Source organism: Geotrypetes seraphini, chromosome 11 (genome assembly GCF_902459505.1).
Source record: "Geotrypetes seraphini chromosome 11, aGeoSer1.1, whole genome shotgun sequence".
Classification (NCBI taxonomy): Eukaryota; Metazoa; Chordata; class Amphibia; order Gymnophiona; family Dermophiidae; genus Geotrypetes; species Geotrypetes seraphini.
Genome location: NC_047094.1, coordinates 118,066,318 through 118,086,758, shown reverse-complemented (window position 1 = coordinate 118,086,758; position 20,441 = coordinate 118,066,318). Strand labels below are relative to the sequence as shown.

At 43.5% G+C, this 20,441-nt stretch overlaps 1 protein-coding gene across 2 annotated transcripts in view; it reads right to left on the bottom strand.

The window, feature by feature from the left end:
- Window positions 1–20,441, bottom strand: part of ELMO2 (engulfment and cell motility 2) — a 123,052-nt gene that overhangs the window by 95,871 nt on the left and 6,740 nt on the right. Inside the window, exon 1 of one of the 2 annotated variants that reach the window (XM_033963881.1) lies at window positions 5,015–5,075. The exons of the other annotated variant lie outside the window; for it this stretch is intronic. The gene's annotated coding sequence lies outside the window, so the exon portion shown is untranslated. Of the gene's footprint in view, window positions 1–5,014; window positions 5,076–20,441 lie in introns of those variants that run through there. 2 annotated transcript variants of the gene reach the window in all.

The window sequence follows — 20,441 nt, the reverse complement described above, 5'->3', positions numbered from 1 at the left end:
CGTTCATCCTTTCATATCTATAGCTGGAGCAAAGTTTGCCCACCAGAAAGGAAAATTTAAACGATAGAAACATAGAAACATAGAAAGATGACGGCAGATAAGGGCCATAGCCCATCAAGTCTGCCCACACTATTTACCCACCCTCTTAAATCTACTGACCCCCTAAAGAATAATTGTAATTATACTGTCACTCTACTGACCCGCTCATTCAGTCCTAGTGACCCTAACCCTTGGCATGACCTCGTAGGGATCCCACATAGGTATCCCATTTATTCTTGAAGTCTGAGATGCTGCGTGCCTCGACCACCTGCACTGGAAGCTCGTTCCAATGCTCAATCACTCTCTCCGTGAAGAAGTATTTCCTGGTGTCTCCATGAAACTTCCCTCCCCTGAGCTTGAGCGGATGTCCTCTTGTGGTCGAGGGTCCCCTGAGAAGAAAGATATCATCTTCCACCTCTACCCGTCCCGTGATGTACTTAAATGTCTCAATCATGTCTCCCCTCTCCCTACGCTCCTCGAGAGTGTAGAGCTGCAATTTGCTCAGTCTTTCTTCGTACGGGAGACCCTTTAGCCCCGAGACCATCCTGGTGGCCATCCGCTGAACCGATTCAACTCTGAGCACATCCTTACGGTAATGTGGCCTCCAGAATTGAACACAGTATTCCAGATGTGGTCTCACCATGGCTCTGTACAGTGGCATCATGACTTCAGGTTTCCTGTTGACGAAGCTTCAACAGGAAACCTGAAGTCATGATGCCACTGTACATAGTTCTTCCAATTACAAACCCTACCATGACACTTAAAAGTTTCTCCATTAAACTTTCTCAAAATAAAACCCTAATTAATAAGCAAAATCGACACAATAACACTCTTTAAATATCGACGAATAAATAATACAACAAAGATGGCAACACCCTATCACTGATTTTTAAAAGCCTTTTGAAAAAAAGTGAGCCTTCAAACACGGAACAGGAAAAAAAGAAGAAATTTGACAAACATTGTCTGGACGGGTGTTCCAAAATTGAGGACCAACCATACCAAAAACACGCCATTGTCTTTTTGTGGATTATCTTTTGTTTCATGAGTAAATCAAGGAAAATTTTTGTTGTTTACCTGCTTTACATCACTTTCTTTTCCAGAGATAAATAAAAAAAAAGATTTGACATTGATATGTGAACATTTCTTAAGAAAGAACTGAATATTTCATGGGGTGTCTTAATTTTTTCACATGACTGTATGAGATAGGCTGTGAGCCTTTAGTTTGTGAGGTTGTATAAAAAATAACCACTACAATGATTTAGATCAGGGGTGCCCAAAAGGTCGATCGCGAAGGCAACGTGAGTCGATCGCAGAGCCCATTCCGGGCTCAGTGATAGACTTGCGTTGCCTTCCATTCTATCTGCTTCCCGACCCTGTAAAGAGGACGCTGAAGCACCGGGCCGACCAACGTTCCTCACTTGACGTCAATTCTGACATCGGAGAGGAAGTTCTGGGCCTGCCAATCGCTGCCTGGCTGGCCTGAAACTTCCTCTCCAACATTAGAATTGACGTTGGGTGGGGAAGGTTGGTTGGCCCGGCGCTTCAGTGTCCTCTTTATGCGGCAGCCTGTTGCCTGATGGCGCCGGTGGTGGCCTGTTCCCCGATGGCAGCGGCGGTGGCTTGGGGGAGGGCAGGGAGACAGAAAGACAGACAGGGAGACAGACAGAAAGGGAGCATGGAGAGAGAAAGACAGGGAGACAGACAGCAAGGACATGGAGAGAGAAAGTCAGGGAGACAGAAAGAAAGAAAGGGGGCATGACGAGAGAAAGACAAACATACAGAAATAAAGGTGGGGCAGGGAGACAGAAAGAAAGGGGAGGAGGGCACAGTTCCCCCAGAGTCCACCGCCATTTCCCGATTCCCGAACCGGTTCGGCAGCCGCAGTGCGGCCCATGGCGTTGACATTGCACGCTCACGTCACGTATCCCAGGCTGGAGGCGGCGGCCGAGGTCATCCGAGAGCGAGAGAGAAGCAGTACTGGAATGTGGGTGGGAAGTTGTGGAAGAGGAGGAGCGAGGCCCTGGCTGTTCCTCACACCCCAAGCCGCCTCTCTGGAAAGCGGCGGTAAGCTCGGAGGTCCAGGGACCCCTTGGGGATTGGGGTTTGGCATCGACAGGAAGGGATGACACCGGCCTCTGGAGATAGAGATTGGCATTGGTAGGTCGTGCTGACTTTTTTTTATTCACGATTTCATCATATTCCCGAGGGTTTTAACAAAAAAAAAAACCCGCGAATAACAAGTACTATTTGATAAATTTATCTCTTAATTTGAGGTCTTATTCTTAACATAATAATTTTACTGTATTAACATAAATATTTTTATTTCCTTTTTAGTTAATATGCTGTATTTTTACCATTAATATTTTGTATTTCGCTGGTTGTAGTTTTCCTCTTGTGTAAACCACCTAGAATTCTTTTGATTGAGGCAGTATAGAAAAATAAACTTAAGGCTCCTTTTATGAAGGCGCGTTAGCGGTTTAATGCGTGTAATAGCACGTGCTATACTGCCAGCCGTGCTAGCCGCTACCGTCTCCTCTTGAGCAGGCGGTAGTTTTCCGGCTAGCACAGGGGTTAACGCGTGATTAAAAGTCGCTAACGCGGCTTCGTAAAAGGAGCCCTTAAGTTATATTATGTAAAAAGTTATTCACGGTTTTTCCGTATTCGCGGGTCAGCTCCTCCCCCTAACCCCAGCGAATACGGAGGGAGGAGTGTAAAACCGAAATAAAATCCCATAACAATGACCTTGCTACTTGAAAGAAATGCTCAAACAATATTCTGCCAGATACACATTCAAAGGGCTCTTGATTGGAGAGCGCGTAGGGCCGGATAGCTTCGCCCACCCTCAAAAACATATCAAATGCAAATCTGTTTACTTTCCAAAGTCCTTCTGAATACTCTACAACAGAGGAATAACGGTTAAAAAAAAAAAAAAAAATGCTCGAGTACCTGAACATAAAACTGATTGGACAGCCTCCATCAAAAGGCGGTATATAAATAATAACATTGGTAAAAATTGTCATCAAAACCTGTAGGGGGCAGGGGTTACGTGACCCCTTTTATAATCTGCTCCTCAAGGGCACTAAGGGCTCCTTTTACTAAGCTGCGTTAGGGCATTAACGCATGCTGAATAGCCCCGTGCGCTAGACCTTAACGCCAGCTTTGAGCTGCCGTTAGTTCTAGCGCGGTAACATCCTGCGTGCGCTAAAAACGCCAGAACACCTTAGTAAATGGTCTGGTTTTCAGGATCTACCTATGATAGAACTGCGTACATTATGCAAATCTAACACATGAATATTCATGAGCGGTATCCGGAAAAGCAGACCGGGGTAGCCCTTGAGGACCACCGTTGAAAACCCCGCTTTCTGTGCGGGCCTAGGAAATCTGTCTGTAGAGACCTTCTGGGCTATACTGTAACCTCAGGGATGTGAACGTTGTTTAAAAACTGTTCCTAAGCAGGAAGAACGAGAGAAAGAGAAAAAAAAGAGAACAAGAGACTAGAAAAACAGCAAAAGTAGAAAAGGGTAAAAGCAAAAAGAAAAAAATGTGGAATCAAGAGACCTTGTGTCCTTATACTGTTGGATTTCTGTACTCTCTGTGTTGCATTCGCTAATAAAAATTATTTGAAAAAAACAAAAAAAAACTGTTCGTGTAAATACTGAAATTCTATCAGTGAACAGTTCAATCATTAAAGAAGCATATAGCAGAAAACAGGCGGGTACAGGGGCAGCGCAGTGCTGAAACCTGAGCCTGATGGTGAAGTGGCAGCTATGCGGCAGGGCCCGGCAAGAGGGGAGGAAGCAGCAGCTGCTGGAGACTGTGTGTGGCCTGGCAGTGTTGTATCAGTACCATGACGACGACAGTAAAGGCCCTGATGCAGCCCCAGGTCCTGCCACTGGGGCCACAGCAAAGAAGCACCAGAACCAGACCACTCCTCTTCTTGTCACCCCTCCCATCCCTGTACCAAATAACACCAATCTCCACCACACTCTCCTTCAGGGGGGATTCAGGTCTCAAATCCTGTTGTTGCAAGGAGAATAAATCTATTAAATGGTTAGACAGCAAGGTTCAAAACTATTCAGTTAACCATTTAATATTTTACATTTGCAAACCCTCGGCAAAGAGTTGTTATAAAAAAACTTTAGCTCTACAGCGGCCAGTAACCGACCCTCCTAACTGGGTTACAGCTGGCTTGATAAGGTTAAAAAAACAATGATTAAGGACACGATGCAGTTTGAGATAACTTGTCATGAAAACCTGTAATATATAACATTTTCTGCTGTCCTCAGTTCACAAAGCTTTGCAGTTGAGGAGGGGTCAGTGTGGTATATACATACTGTTAGGTGGCAGGAAAGACAGGGAAGGGCCTCCTGGCCAAAATGAAGAGACAAGCAAAGGGAAACCAACAACCATACTAAGTAGATAAGGCTCCCTTTCTAGTGCGGCCAATTTTAGCTCAGCGGCAGGGCAACTGATTTGGAGGCAAAGGACGGCGACTGCAAAAATCAAAGCTCCACATCCAGAGGCAAAGAGCATGGCATGCATCTATACCTATATATATCTATATGTACATGGAGAGAGAGAAAAAAATTTTATATTTGGCATTTGTCTAATACACAAGTTGATGAGTTTGAGGCACGCTGAAGATTTTCAGTCATCAGAAATGTTAAAGCATCTGCCAGGCAACCAGGTTCTCATCACGCATCATAGAAACCTGGAAAATTAGCCACTCAACCCAACCACAACCTTATCGATCTCAACTCAATGTGGCAGGAGCTTACACCTCCCGTCCTCTGCAGCGCCACGGGATCAAAGTGCCTGCCTCGGCCAGAGACTTGCACATTAACCTTCAAATTCGCCTACGTGCAAAATGCCTTTAAACCACCAAAGACGGGCAAAACAAAGTTGCAAATCGCAGCCAGACATCGAACACACAGAGCAATGACGGACGGGGGGGGGGGGCTCCTGCCATTCTCACCCGCCACAGCACCTCGTCCGAGGCTCCCTTGCAGACACAGAGCTTTGCTGGCAGCCCTGCCTCGTTGCTATGTGATGCTGCGATACTGCAGTGCCTGAACTATTTCAGTGCTTTGCCGTGATGCACTTCTGCTGTTTTATTAACTCTTGTCTGCCCCTAAAACTCTCTCTAATCTCAGAGAAAGGGAACTGTTCGGTGGCATCTCCCGTTACAGATTTTTTTAAACGGAGAAACGAAAAGGAGACTGGTCGTACCCTGCCCACTACAATTTCTCCACATTAAAACACGATGTTTATATTTTCATTGCTGAACCTTTAAAAAGACCATTTTCAAAAGCTGTTTATATGGGTAAATAGTACTGGTGACACATAAATCCTCGATCTGAAAACTGTCCCCACTCAGTGGTGTAGGTAGGGGAGGGGTGGTCTGCGCCGGGCGCTGTCTTGATGAGGGCGCAGGAGCCCGTCCTCCTCTCTGCCCCTCCCCCACTCCTTCCCCGCCTCCCACTGCCACACGTGCGTGCCGCTTCCCTTCCCCATACCTCTGTAACGTTCCTGGCGCGAGCAGCAAACCCCCCCCCCCGCCTGCTGTCAGGCCAGCGTCGGCTCTTCCTCCGATGTCACTTCCTGGACCCACGCCTAGGAAGTGACATCGGAGGAAGAGCCCACGCTGGCGTGACTGCAGCTTGGGGGTTGCTGCTCGTGCCAGGAATGTTACAGAGCTACTGGGGGGGGGGGGGGATAGGGAAGGGAGGCAGCACGCACGCACGGCAGGAAGGGGCAGGGAAGGAGCATATGGAGGTAGGGGTGGGGTGGAGAAGAGGACAGGGGAAGGGCATCTCTCAAACATGGAATTCTCTCCCACTTTATTTAAGGGAGGAGAAAAACCTCGACAAATTCAAAAGCCAACTTAAGAGTTTTCTTTTTATAGACGCTTTTAATCCTTAATTGAATTACCAATTACTCTTTACAACTCCCTTTCACTTCAGTCAGCTATATATATATTTTGTTTTCCCATCCATTCTGTGTATTTACCCTTATTGATCCCTCCTTTCCTATTATAAATTGTATTTCTTCCCCCTCTTTCCCAATGTTTCCTGTCCAAATTTGTCTAGTTTGTTTTAAATTGATTTTTAGATTTTATTATATTATTGTTAATTTTTATTATGTATTTTCTGTAAATGTAAATCGCTTAGTAGTTACGATAGGCGATTAATCAAATATTGAATTAAACTTGAAACTTGAAACTCACCCTCGCTATACCACTGTCCCCACTCAGTCCTCTGAATTCTATATATGGCAGCTGAATTTGAACGTGCTTCCAAGATGTGCAAGTTTCAAGTTTATTTTAAAAAAATTTTATACCGCTTAATCAAATTTCTAGGTGGGGTACAATGCAAAGAATTCCATAAAAACAAATTCAAATTAGAAGTACTAAACAAGACCAGGGTAGGTTAATAAAACGCATAATAAAACATATGACCATACTTCACACAAATGGGGAAAAAGGGCTAGAACAGGGGTCTCAAAGTCCCTCCTTGAGGGCCGCAATCCATTCGGGTTTTCAGGATATCCCCAATGAATATGCATTGAAAGCAGTGCATGCGCATAGATCTCATGCATATTCATTGGGGAAATCTTGAAAACCCGACTGGATTGCGGCCCTCAAGGAGGGACTTTGAGACCCCTGGGCTAGAACTACAATCTTTGAGGAAAAGAGCATAGTAAAAGGGGAAAAAACAATAGGTGAGGGGAAAAAGCTATAAAGCTTTGTTTTGGTCCTTAAAAGGAAATTTATTGTCCAAAAGCGTCCTGGAACAAGAATGTTTTTCATTTTGATTTAAATTGATTTAATAAGGATTCGATGCGTAAATGATTAGGCAGCGAATTCCAAAGAGAGGGTGCAGTGGCGGCGAAACTGTTAGATCTCAACGTGTTGATTGCTTTTAATGATGGTACGACAAGAAGATTCTGTGACGTTGAACGAAGCGATTTAGAAGGACTGTAGGGAAGAGTATCAATGAACTCTGGTTGATTGTTTCAAGTTTATTATGGAATTTGATTAATCGCCTATTCCAAATTCTAGGCGATGTTCAAATCGATAAAAATTACAGAGTTAGGGGAAACAAACGTAACTAACAAAAGAAACTAAATCTACTAAACATCATAAAAAACCAACTTATACAAACATAATAAAACACAAGGAAAGGCTAGGAAAGAAATACAATCTGATTATAAAGAAAAACAATTAAGTTAAAAACAATAGGAAAGGGAAAGAGAAAACTATCAAAAGATATAAAGATAAAGATAAAATGAGGGCCATAAGCAATTCATTTAGTCATTGAATGCATCTTTAAAATGAAAACCCTTGAGTCGGCTCTTAAATTTTTCCAAATTGGAAGGGCATTCCATGTTTGAGGAGCTGTAACGGAAAAGATAGATTGCCACCGTGTGTTAATAATTTTAAGAGAGGGAATGACCAATAACTATTGGTCATTCGACCTCAGTAATCTAGATGAACTATAAGGAATCAAAACTTTATAAATAAAAGCTGGGGTTTTGAATGTCAGAGATTTAAAGGTGAGTAGACTTAATTTGTACATTATACGACGAGCAACTGGAAGCCAATGGGCTTTTTTAAGTAAAGGAGTCACATGATCAAATTTCTTGGCTTATATAATAAGTTTAATAGAAGCATTCTGGACGATCTGCAGACACCTAATTTCCTTTTGAGCCAATCCCTTAAATAGGGCATTACAGTAATCAATTTTTGAAATAACCAAAGAGTGAATTAGTGTGTTCAGAGACTTTGGACATAAGAATTTAGACACTGAACATAGAAACATAGAAGATGACGGCAGATAAGGGCCATAGCCCATCAGGTCTGCCCACTCTACTGACCCACCCCCAAGTCTACTATCCTAGGGATCCCACTCCTGGTGACAGGTTCCCTTGGCTTAACCCTCTAAGGGATCCCACATGGGCATCCCATTTGCTCTTAAATTCTTGCACGCTGTTTGCCTCGATCACCTGCACCTTGTGGTCGCAAGCTATTCTAAAACACTGGCTGCCTAAATCACATAGGGGGAAAATTCTACAAACGGCGTCTAAATGGTGCCCAATTTAAGAAACGCTGTTTAAAACAGTAAAAAAAAAAAAATGTTTAAGCGCCTAAAATATCTGTGCTGGAATCGCTCCTCCATAGGCGCTTTAGGCTGCCTAATGCCACTGTGGGCGTGGCCAACGCCGGAAGTGGCGTTAAGCGGCCTAAAGCACCCACATTGGCGCAATTCACGACAAAGATGGGCGCCAGAAATGTAGGCCTGGAAAACCCTGGCCTCCATTTCCAGTGCCCATCTTTCCAGGTATCCGGCGCTGCCGCGTGATTGACGTGCGATCGGCAGCCACTTTTTAGACGGCCGCCGATTTCAGCCCCATATAGAGGATCTGGGCCATAGCGTTCAACCCATGGGAGGGGCGAGAGCATTCCAAAAGGTTGCAAGCAGAATATTGATTATGTTTCTATGACTGTGTCCATTTGCTCTGAGCAGTGGACGTGGGGGCTCGGGATTGCCCCTCCCTGGATATGGACCTCCTGTCTTCTTTTTTTTTTTTTTGGGGAGGGTGTTGGGCAGGGGAGAGGCCTTGCATTTCTTCTCAGGGCTCATCAGAGTACAGGGCTCTGTTTGTACGGTATCTTGGTCTATACCAGGTATCTCAAAGTCCCTCTTTGAGGGCCGCAATCCAGTCGGGTTTTCAGGATTTCCCCAATGAATATGCATTGAAAGCAGTGCATGCACATAGATCTTATGCATATTCATTTGGGAAATCCTGAAAACCGACTGGATTGTGGCCCTCAAGGAGGGACTTTGAGACCCCTGGTCTATACTGTCTAGGCCTTTCCAATTTTGTTGGCTTGAAGTTTGTCTGTTATTAGCCTTGCATAATGTTGCTTCCCCCCTCTTTCCGTTCCCTTTGTTTTGTTTTTTTTTTTTGGGGGGGAGTTGGTTCGGGTAGGGGGGTGGGCTGGGGAGGGAGTTGGGAGTGAGGGGGGGAGTTATTGTATATTCTCTACACCACCTGTGCCTTTCTTGTGTTTTTCTCTGTTCCGTAAATGTTGTTTCCAGTAACATATCTGTATTCCATTTATGCGATTATGGACAATTTTCCTGATATATGTTAACGTTTTCACTGCTTTTCCTGCACTGTATATGTTTGTGATGCTCTTGTATGTTATTATTGAAAAATTTAATAAACAGTTTGAAAATAAATACAAAAAAAAAAAAAAAAAAAAAGGAAAAAGTCTTGGCAGAACAGGAACGGTTTTACCTTGGCATCTCTGACATTATTTCACACCCCGTTTGTCTAGAGTAGCAGTTCTGTTCCAAGCTGAATTCTCCTGCAGCGACACTCTGTTTTGTGGATTTAAAGATTGTCCTTGTTCCCTCAGGGCCAAAACACAATTTGGGTTGAAGCGAGTGTTTCAAGGTTTTCTAATAAAGGAGCACGGTGGACGCCGCTGGCCTCTTCCATTTTGTTGCCAACCCTACTGTTCCTTGTGCTCTTTTACCGCCCGCGTTGGATTTTGCTTCACTGGTTTTGTGCCTCCAACATAAAATCAAATTAATATTGCAGTCTCGCTCCTTAACCGATGGCACTTAAAACTGTAGTTTTGTAAAGGGAGGCAGCATCGTGATTGCAAAGGCAAACACTGGCATTCAGAGCAGCTTTATTATGCTATATTTAAGTAGTCAATTCTTAAAATTATATCCGTCTTCTTCAGTCATATTTCCATCTCTGCTACCTTTTGACCCAATGGAAGGTCCAGCAAGTAATTTCCCAGTCTATTGGTTAGATAATGAAAGAACAGATGCATTTTGTCGGGCAAATCTTCTTCTACGCAAGTCATTTTAATCAAACCAGCAAAGTACAACATTAGCTTTTCCCAAGTGAGAATTTCTATTTTGAGTTATCAGAGCAGCCAATTTAAGCTTCTCACTTCCAAGCGAAAACTGCTTGCTGAATAGTCATTCATATTAATCTGTGAGTAAAGAAACAGACTCCAACCGTCTCTACATGCCCTCGTTCATGTCACTGGTATACATATGCATCAGGATGTAAGAAATATATGTCTAACCTTGTCTAACCCGTGGGTCACTTGTGACTGTACACGCTCTTTGTGGATTGTTTTTAGATTTTTTTTAAAATTTATTTTATTCGTAAATTTTCCAAAATATAAATAACAAACACAATAACCACCAATAGCTGGAATATTACGATACTCAAACATCTATAAACAATTAGAGAGTTCACAACAGGAATAAGAATATAATATTGGAAATACCCGAGTCCTCTATACCTCCACTTATACAGGTTTACTATCTTCCTGTTAAGGACCAAAAGTGATTCAAGACCCACTGGACGTTATCAGCCTTATTAGAGACTTCTGATAGGCTACGTGGGGGTGGGGAGGGCTACCTTGCTTCTTTCAGTCGCCCTTACCTTAGATAAAACATGGCTTTTGAAATTATACTTTAAAAATAAGCACAAAGAGTTCTTAGGTTTGAAAGTTCAAATTTTTCCTGACCTGGCCAGGAAAGAATTTCTTTAGTTAAGACCTGGTATTACAGCCTTGGGTGCTACCTCTTTTCTTCGATTCCCTTGTAAATGTATAATTCATTATAAATCACATACATTTGTTTTCTTTCAGACCTCACAACTGACAACATTCCTGCCTCTGTCGAGGTTGGAGAATGCTCAGTGAAGGATAGATAACTGCCCTTAGCACAGATTAACCTATAACTGTTTTTTCCTTAATAAATAAATTGCTTTAATTCCATTTAAATTTAATTTTGGATCCTATAAGAGGACTTGAGCTGGATTTAAATTAGGAAATTTTTCCTTTGAATTTGTATAACTTAGTTCTGGATGGTTTTCCTTTACCTCTTGAATCTTGCTTTCTGTACAAGTAAAATCTTGATTATGTATATTTGAAAATTTATAATAAAGATTAGATTGACTCTACTCCTTCTGACTGAGAGCATTATCCCCATGGAAGAAAAAGCCTCAGGTATTATTACAGGCAGAGCATGAATGCTCAAACCTCCACCCCCCCACATCATCGGCAAAAAAACTTCCGTAGGGGAGCTGGCTTGGAGGTAGGCTCCAAAGGGTGGTGGTGAACGGCACCCCCTCCGAAATGACGGAGGTGATTAGTGGAGTACCACAGGGCTCAGTCTTGGGCCCAATCCTATTCAACATCTTTATAAGAGACTTGGCAGAAGGGCTTCGAGGTAAAATAACATTATTCGCCGATGACGCCAAACTGAGTAATGTAGTGGGCAAATGCACAACAGACGAAGATTCAGTGCCCGACAACATGATGCACGACCTACTCCTACTGGAGCGATGGTCTAGGACATGGCAACTCAACTTCAATGCCAAAAAATGCAAAGTTATGCACCTGGGCAGCCAGAATCCATGCAAGTCTTATACCCTTAATGGCGAGATCCTAGCAAAAACAGTAGCAGAACGAGACTTGGGGGTAATCGTCAGTGAGGACATGAAGTCTGCCAATCAAGTGGAGCAGGCTTCGTCCAAGGCAAGACAAATCATGGGCTGCATACGAAGGGGTTTCGTCAGTCGTAAGGCGGAAGTCATTATGCCATTGTATAGATCCATGGTGAGGCCCCACCTGGAATACTGTGTGCAATTCTGGAGGCCGCATTATCGCAAGGATGTGCTGAGACTGGAGTCGGTGCAAAGAATGGCCACCCGGATGGTCTCGGGACTCAAGGATCTACCATACGAAAAACGGCTTGACAAATTACAGCTATACTCGCTCGAGGAGCGCAGAGAGAGGGGGGACATGATCGAGACGTTCAAGTATCTTACGGGCCGCATCGAGGCGGAGGAAGATATCTTCTTTTTCAAGGGTCCCACGACAACAAGAGGGCATCCGTTGAAAATCAGGGGCGGGAAACTACGAGGTGACACCAGGAAATTCTTTTTCACTGAAAGAGTGGTTGATCGCTGGAATAGTCTTCCACTACAGGTGATTGAGGCCAGCAGCGTGCCTGATTTTAAGGCCAAATGGGATCGGCACATGGGATCTCTTCACAGGGCAAAGGTAGGGGAGGGACATTAAGGTGGGCAGACTGGATGGGCCGTGGGCCCTTATCTGCCGTCTATTTCTATGTTTCTATGGGATGTGCAGTGCCACAAACTATGTTGGTGCAGGACTAAAACAAACCATAACCTAACTATCGTATGGAATTAAGTGTCAATGAAATGTAGCCGACATTTCACGGTAAAGACCGTTTCTTCAGGGCTCGTGGATTTTCACCTTCCAATACGTTTATCTAAAAAATAAATACATGAATGCAATTTGCGCCTAATTCATTCACCGTGGTTGCTTGCGTTTGCTGACCCGCGTCCTGTTGCTGCGGCCATATTCTCATTCATCATTTAAAGAGAGCTGAACCTATCAACGTGGTGAACGGAGGCTGCTCTTCTTTGATTGGCTGACTCAGCCCCGGTTCTCTAGGAAATCTGATAGGTTTAGCTCTCTTCAAATGATGAATGAGAATATGGCCGCAGCAACAGGACGCGGGTCAGCAAACGCAAGCAGCTCAGCACATACCACAGTGAACGAATTAGGCGCAAGTTGCATTCATGTATTTAGTTTTTAGATAAACGTATTGGAAGGTGAAAATCCACGAGCCCTGAAGAAACGGTCTTTACCGTGAAACGTCGGCTACATTTCATTGACACTTAATTCCATACGATAGTTAGGTGATGGTTTGTTTTAGTCCTGCACCAACATAGTTTGTGGCACTGCACATCCCCTACGGAAGTTTTTTTGCCGATGATGTGGGAGGTGGAGGTTTGAGCATTCATGCTCTGCCTGTAATAATACCTGAGCCTTTTTCTTCCGTGGGGATAGTGCTCTCAGTCAGAAGGAGTGGAGTCAGTCTAATCTTAATTATTTATTACCCACTTTCCCTTGTATTGATATAATATTAGAAAATTTATAAATAATAATAAAGAAAGAATATATTACAAGGTTAAGAATAAGTACAGGATGCATCCAAGATTCCCCATGTTTTGACAAAAGAGGGCAAATGACTATGTTTTAAGGCTATAACGTCGTCAGAGTTTCTAAAAGCACATAGGGCTCCTTTTACTAAGCTGCGATAGTGTTTTTAGCGTGCGCAGAATTTTAGCAGGCGCTAAACCCGCGTTATGCGGCAAGAACTAACGCCAGCTCAATGCTGGCGTTAGCTTCTAGCGTGCCGGGCAATTCTGCACGTGCTAAGTGCACCCTAAAACTGCTATCGCAGCTTAGTAAAAGGAGCCCATAGAGCAGGGGGTCCTCAAAGTCCCTCCTTGAGGGCCGAATCCAGTCCGGATTTCCCCAATGAATATGCATGAGATCTATGTGCATGCACTGCTTTCAATGCATAGTCATTGGGGAAATCCTGAAAACCCGACTGGATTCGGCCCTCAAGGAGGGACTTTGGGGACCCCTGCCATAGAGTATTCCACCATTCGTGAAAAGCAGCATATTGATTATTTTTCCAATGAATCACAGTGATGTGTAAAGCCAAGGCTATCATAGGGTCAACCAATCTAGAATGAGTGGAATTAATGACAATATTGGGGTTGGATGATCGAATAATTATAGTTCCATATATTATAGAATCCGATATAGAAAATACATTGGAAAAAGTGTCCCAAATTGGTACAATAAAAAAAATCATATACAATAATGATCCCAACGAATTATTACGAGGTTTATGTGAAAGCTTTGCAAGTTTTACAAGGGGTCCAATAAGCATTATACAAAATAAAGTATGAAGATTGTAATAAATATGCAGATAAAGATGGTCTAATATCCCATAGATTATTGTTTGTAAGTTATTTGGATTACAAACTGTTAGGCTGCTTCTCCTTGTTCCCCCTCCTTTTTTGTTTCTCCCTTAATTGTTCTTTACTATCTAAATATTGTAGTTCTTTCCCCTCTTCTTCTCGTACCAATTAGTCTATGGGCCTCTTCTATCAAACTGCGCTAGCAGTTTGTGGCGTGCTGAGCCGCGCTGCTCCTGATGCTCATAGAGTTCCTATGAGCGTCGGGAGCAGCACGGGCCATTCAGCGTGGCTCTCTGCGCTAAAAACTGCTAGCGTAGTTTGATAGAAGAGGCCTATGTCTTTATAGTCTGTCTCTGTCTTACGTCTTTACATCTGTTGAGTCAGTTTTTGCCCATTTTTTTAAATTTACTAATTGTTGTAAACTTGCTATTTCATTCTGTAAAACCGCTTTGAAAGTGGCTATCAAATTTTAATCAACCTTGAAACTTTGATACATCTGATATTTTGTTCCACAATCTTTTTGTTGTTTTGCTGAGATCTTATTTGCCGTCAAGATTTTGGCGCTCTTGCAACTCAGTCAGGCCTCGTTGCTCCAACTCAGAAAAAACTGCATTCATGCGCAAGACCCAACAGGGTGGAAAAAGCTTCCGATGTATCTTTGACAACAAAGAGATCTGCGAGAATTTAAGAAAACTGCTTAAATGTCATCTTTTTTGCTGCACTGGTAGAACGGACTGGCAGCTTTCTTAGACAGATTTACGAAGAGTTTTGACATGTCTTGTTTGATGACGTTATTGATGTATGAATGATAAGTTTGTAGTGTTTTTATGATGTATGTATTGTAATCTGCTTTGAATAAAAGCAGAATATAAGCAATAAACTATTTACAGAATAGTGCTCCAAGTTGATTTTGTTCAGCGCCATTTACTGAATCTACTCCATTCTGTGAGTGTACTTTAAAAGCATGACATCATACAGATATAAAACAGCTTCTTTCCATGTATAAAACAAGCTTTATATGCAAAACAATGTATCAAATTATCCTCAAATGTATTAAATTAGTCCAAAAAAAGATCATCAACAGCTTGTTTGTTGATCTTTATGTCCATGTATCCAAGTGGGCTTCCACAGCAACCATATTACAGATAAAAAAGAATGAATGAAAACATAGCACATTATAATGAAAGAATGATACAAATACAGCAGAAGCTTTCATTAGGGAAGAAAACACAGGACTCGTAAGTACCTAAGAATTAACATAGTGGGACAGACCGAAGACCTGTTTCCAACAGTGGCCAACCCAGGTCCCAAGTATCAAAGAGTAGCAACATTCCAGAGCTGAGATTGTGATGTCATAATGCCTCATTCCACCAATGCTTATGAGCCAACTTCAGCAGTGATGTCACAATGGCTTCATTGTCCTATTCTTGACTCGCATAAGAATTGCTGAGGCTGTAGCTCTAACCACTGCACCACTCTAGAAATCTAGAAATCATAATATAGTAAAAGTGAGCCAAGTACAGGACAATCCTGCCATTGTGACATCACTGATGAGGTTGGCTCTTATTGGTGGAATGAGGCATTATGACTTCATAATACCAACTCTGCTTATCAGAGGCTGAAACTTTTCACACTATTTATTTATTCAATTTTCTATACTGTTCTCCCAAGGGAGCTCAGTTTACGTGAATTTGTTCAGGTACTCAAGCATTTTTCGCTGTTTTGGCTCGAGTCGCAACGAACAGCGTGGGTTTAAACCCACAACCTCAGGGTGCTGAGACTGGAGCTTTAACCACTGCACCACACTCTCCCCTATTAAATAGAATCATTGTATGAATAGGACAATATTTCACATATCAGAATGTGTTGCAAATTGTCTCAATTAAATAAAACTCGGTGCTTCTAAAAGCTGACGCATCTATAATAAAGGGGGGAAAAATAGTGATAAATACTAAATGCAGGCAATGCATATTCCATAAGTGAATATCTATGTTAAAAAAAAAAGATGTGGTTCAGGACATGGCACCTGGAGGTGACTGACACGTGGCAGGCATTTGTTTTGTAGGCACTACCGTGGCAGGCATTGCTTCCAGACTGTATCGTAGTAAGGGTAGGGGGTCCCCAGGGTGGTGGGCCCCCCCCATACCCCATGCCCCCCGCTCCTTCCACACTTGTGCTCTTCCTCTCCACCCTCACGTACCTCTAAATCTTCACCAGCACAAGTGGCTTCAGCAGCATTATCCTCGTGCCAGCGTTGGATTTCCCTCCCGACATCACTTCCTTGTTCCGTGACCCGGAAGTGATTTAGAGGGAAACCAGGCTGACGCGAGCAACAGGCAGACGTTGGTCACGCTAGTGAAGATAATACAGAGGTACAGGTTGGGGGAATGGATGGCATGAATGGGGCGTGGCAGAGAGGAGCCAGTGCGCCCAACGACTTGGCCCCCGGGGCAGTCCGCACCCCCATAACCTCTTTACTACGTCACTGCTTCCAGAATCAGGCCCTTAAGTGTTTCAGGGAAAACCTTACTGGCTGGATACGAGATGATCATCGACTTGAGAACCAGCACGTGAGATATTTTTAAGCATAGATTGTTCCCATCACAAAGAGCAACTCAGTTCATTCTTATCCATTCTTTAGTCATCTCTCACCTTGATTACTGTAACTCCCTATATATCAAGTTATAACACAGAAAGAAATTTGACGGTTACAAATTCTTCAAAACGCAGTGGTAAAAATGATATATCCATAGAAACATTGAAATAGACGGCAGATAAGGGCCACGGCCCATCTAATCTGCCCACCCTAATGTCCCTCCCCTACCTTTGCCAAGTGAATAGATCCCATGTGCCGATCCCATTTGGCCTTAAAATCAGGCACGCTGCTGGCCTCAATCACCTGTAGTGGAAGACTATTCCAGCGATCAACTACTCTTTCAGTGAAAAAGAATTTCCTGGTGTCACCTCGTAGTTTCCCGCCCCTGATTTTCAACGGATGCCCTCTTGTTGTCGTGGGACCCTTGAAAAAGAAGATATCTTCCTCCGCCTCGATGCGGCCCGTAAGATACTTGAACGTTTCGATCATGTCCCCCCTCTCTCTGCGCTCCTCGAGCGAGTATAGCTGTAATTTGTCAAGCCGTTCTTCGTATGGAAGATCCTTGAGTCCCGAGACCATCCGGGTGGCCATTCTCTGCACCGACTCCAGTCTCAGCACATCCTTGCGATAATGCAGCCTCCAGAATTGCACACAGTATTCCAGGTGGGGCCTCACCATGGATCTATACAATGGCATAATGACTTCCGCCTTACGGCTGACGAAACCCCTTCATATGCAACCCATGATTTGTCTTGCCTTGGACGAAGCCTGCTCCACTTGATTGGAAGACTTCATGTCCTCACTGATGATTACCCCCAAGTCTCGTTCTGCTACCGTTTTTGCTAGGATCTCGCCATTAAGAGTATAAGACTTGCATGGATTTTGGCTGCCCAGGTGCATAACTTTGCATTTTTTGGCATTGAAGTTGAGTTGCCATGTCCTAGACCAGCGCTCCAGCAGGAGTAGGTCGTGCATCATGTTGTCGGGCATTGAATCTTCATCTGTTGTGCATTTGCCCACTACATTACTTAGTTTGGCGTCATCGGCGAATAATGTTATTTTACCTCGAAGCCCTTCTGCCAAGTCTCTTATAAAGATGTTGAATAGGATTGGGCCCAAGACTGAGCCCTGTGGCACTCCACTGATCACCTCCGTCATTTCGGAGGGGGTGCCGTTCACCACCACCCTTTGAAGCCTACCTCCAAGCCAGTTCCCAACCCATTTCGTCAATGTGTCACCTAATCCTATAGAACTCATCTTGCTCAGCAACCTGCGTGTGGTACGCTATCGAATGCTTTGCTAAAGTCTAGGTACACGATGTCCAGGGACTCCCCAATATCCAGCTTCCCCGTCACCCAATCAAAGAAGCTGATCAGGTTGGATTGGCATGATCTCCCCTTAGTAAATCCATGTTGTCGGGGATTCCGTAGATTCTCCTCATCCAGGATCTTATCCAATTGGTTTTTGATTAGTTTCCATTAGTTTGCTCACTATCGATGTTAGACTCACTGGTCTGTAGTTTGCTGTCTCCATCTTTGAGCCTTTCTTATGGAGTGGAATGACGTTAGCCGTCCTCCAGTCCAACGGGACGCTGCCTGTACTAAGGGAGAGGTTGAAGAGCGCGGACAGTGGCTCCGCCAAGACATCACTCAGCTCCCTAAGCACCCTGGGGTGCAGGTTGTCCGGCCCCATTGCTTTGTTAACCTTGAGCTTTGACAGCTCACCGTAGACACTGCTGGGCGTAAACTCAAAGTTACTAAACGGGTCAACTGAGCCAACCCTTGTCTGTAGCTGAGGGCCGAGCCCTGGCGCTTCTCGGGTGAAGACTGAGCAGAAGTATTCATTTAATAGTTGGGCTTTTTCCGAGTCCTTTTCCACATAGTCTCCGTCTGGATTCCTAAGACATACAATCCCGCCTGAGTTTTTTCTTCTGTCACTGATATACCTGAAGAAGGATTTATCTCCCTTCTGGATGTTCTTTGCTAGAGACTCCTCCATGTGGAATTTAGCCTCCCTGACTGCTGTTTTGACGGCTTTTGATTTGGTCAGGTAGTCTGCTCTAGAGTCCTGCTTCCCCGATTGTTTGTAAGAGATGAATGCTTTTTTCTTCTCCTTGATGAGGTCTGAGATCTCCGCAGTAAACCACTGTGGCTTATTGTTCCTTCGCCGTTTACTTACTGATTTAACATAGCGGTTTGTTGCTTCTTGTATGGTGGCTTTCAAAGTCAACCACATTTCTTCCACGTTATCGGTTATAAAGCGAAAAAAAATTAGTCACATGACACCTCTTCTGATGGACGCTCATTGGCTGCCAATTTCACTTCGCATAACATTGAAAATCTTACTTCTCACACTGAAAACAAGACAAAATACTTATTCCATATACGGATGTAGCGGTATATAAGAAATAAATTACATTACATTACATTACATCGAGAGCATTACGATCAAACTACCAAAATCTCCTAGTAATCCCTTCAGTACACCAAATTGTTTATGACAGAACACGTAAAACAATGTTTTCCTTTACTGCTCCTTCCTTATGGAAGGCTACGTCTCAAGATCTCAAGACAGGAATCCTCCACAACAAAATTCAAGTCAAAACTTACCGTAAATCATTCCCGTTTAAAGACGCATTCGGTACATGAAAATTGTACATTTCTAATGAGAAAAACATTCACTTCCCCCTACCTTTTGTTCTATTCCTCCCCCTTTGTTAAACACAACGCATTTCTTCCCCCCCCTTATCTTCTTGGTTTCATGTCAATTGTGTATTATGTACTATGTACATTTTTAGAATTCTTTATAGTTCTAAATTTTATATTTTATATGACCAATTTTTTTGTAAACTGTTTAGATGTTCGATAAACGTTATATGAAGAAATGAATTAATTTGAAACATAGGATATGACAACTTACCCTTGACTATCCTAACAAAGCATAAGCCTATTTCTAGACTGTGGGAAACTGTTTTCTTAACGCATTCCACAAAATGAAAAAAAAACAACCCCAATCCCCGTGCTGACCCTAGACTGAGCTCACTGTGCCCAGCACAGTTCAGAGGCCCTTGTTGCAGTATGGGAAGCAGAGAACCGACCCTACCGATACACGGCTTACACATTTGTATATAAAGACAAACTGCAGACCTCACAGCATACCTTGAAGAATGCCACAGCACGACGGCCGAAATGTCAGTTCTACCTGACAAGACGCAGCGAGACCCGGAAACCTGCAACAAGCGTGGCTTGCATAATTCTAAAAAGTGAAACGCCTGCTTACTCTCCACATTAGAGAAGGCAGCAACATGACCCCCCCCCCCCCCCGAAAAAAAAGAGGGAAGGTCTCGATTACCCGACGCAAAAAAAAAAATAAAAAAATCACCACAGGTAGAAAAGGGAAAGAGGAACAACGCGAGAAAGCCAATGTCGGGGGTTTTTTTGCCTTCCGATTCTGTCACCATGCCTGCAGAGAAATAGACTGAGGGCTGAATTTATTTTGCACAGGATGAGGTAACTAAATAATTGAAAACAGGCTCATCTTACATATGTGCTGGGGAAGACTTTAACCTTTTCAGTCTAGAGACCAGATCACAACCCCCACTTAGTGGAACCCGGGGGTGGAGGAGGGCAAGCCAGATGTCAGTCAAGGCCTGCAATGTGAATTCTCCTTTGGGACCTTCAGAGCCTATGAAGTACATTCTTTAGAAACAATGATGTATTTTAGTCCTACTTCTCTCTCTACCTACGAGTGCATTCAGCTCTCCTGCTTACATTGGCCCCTTCCTTCCCCAACACACACACAAACACTATAACAAAAGTCCATATGCCTTTATTAAGAAGGACTTGGGGAAAGCCACTGCTTATTCCTAGGATAAGCTGCATAGAATCTGTTTTACTACTTGGGATTTTGCCAGGCGCTTGTGACCTGAGTTGGACACAGAATAATGGGCTTGATGGACCTT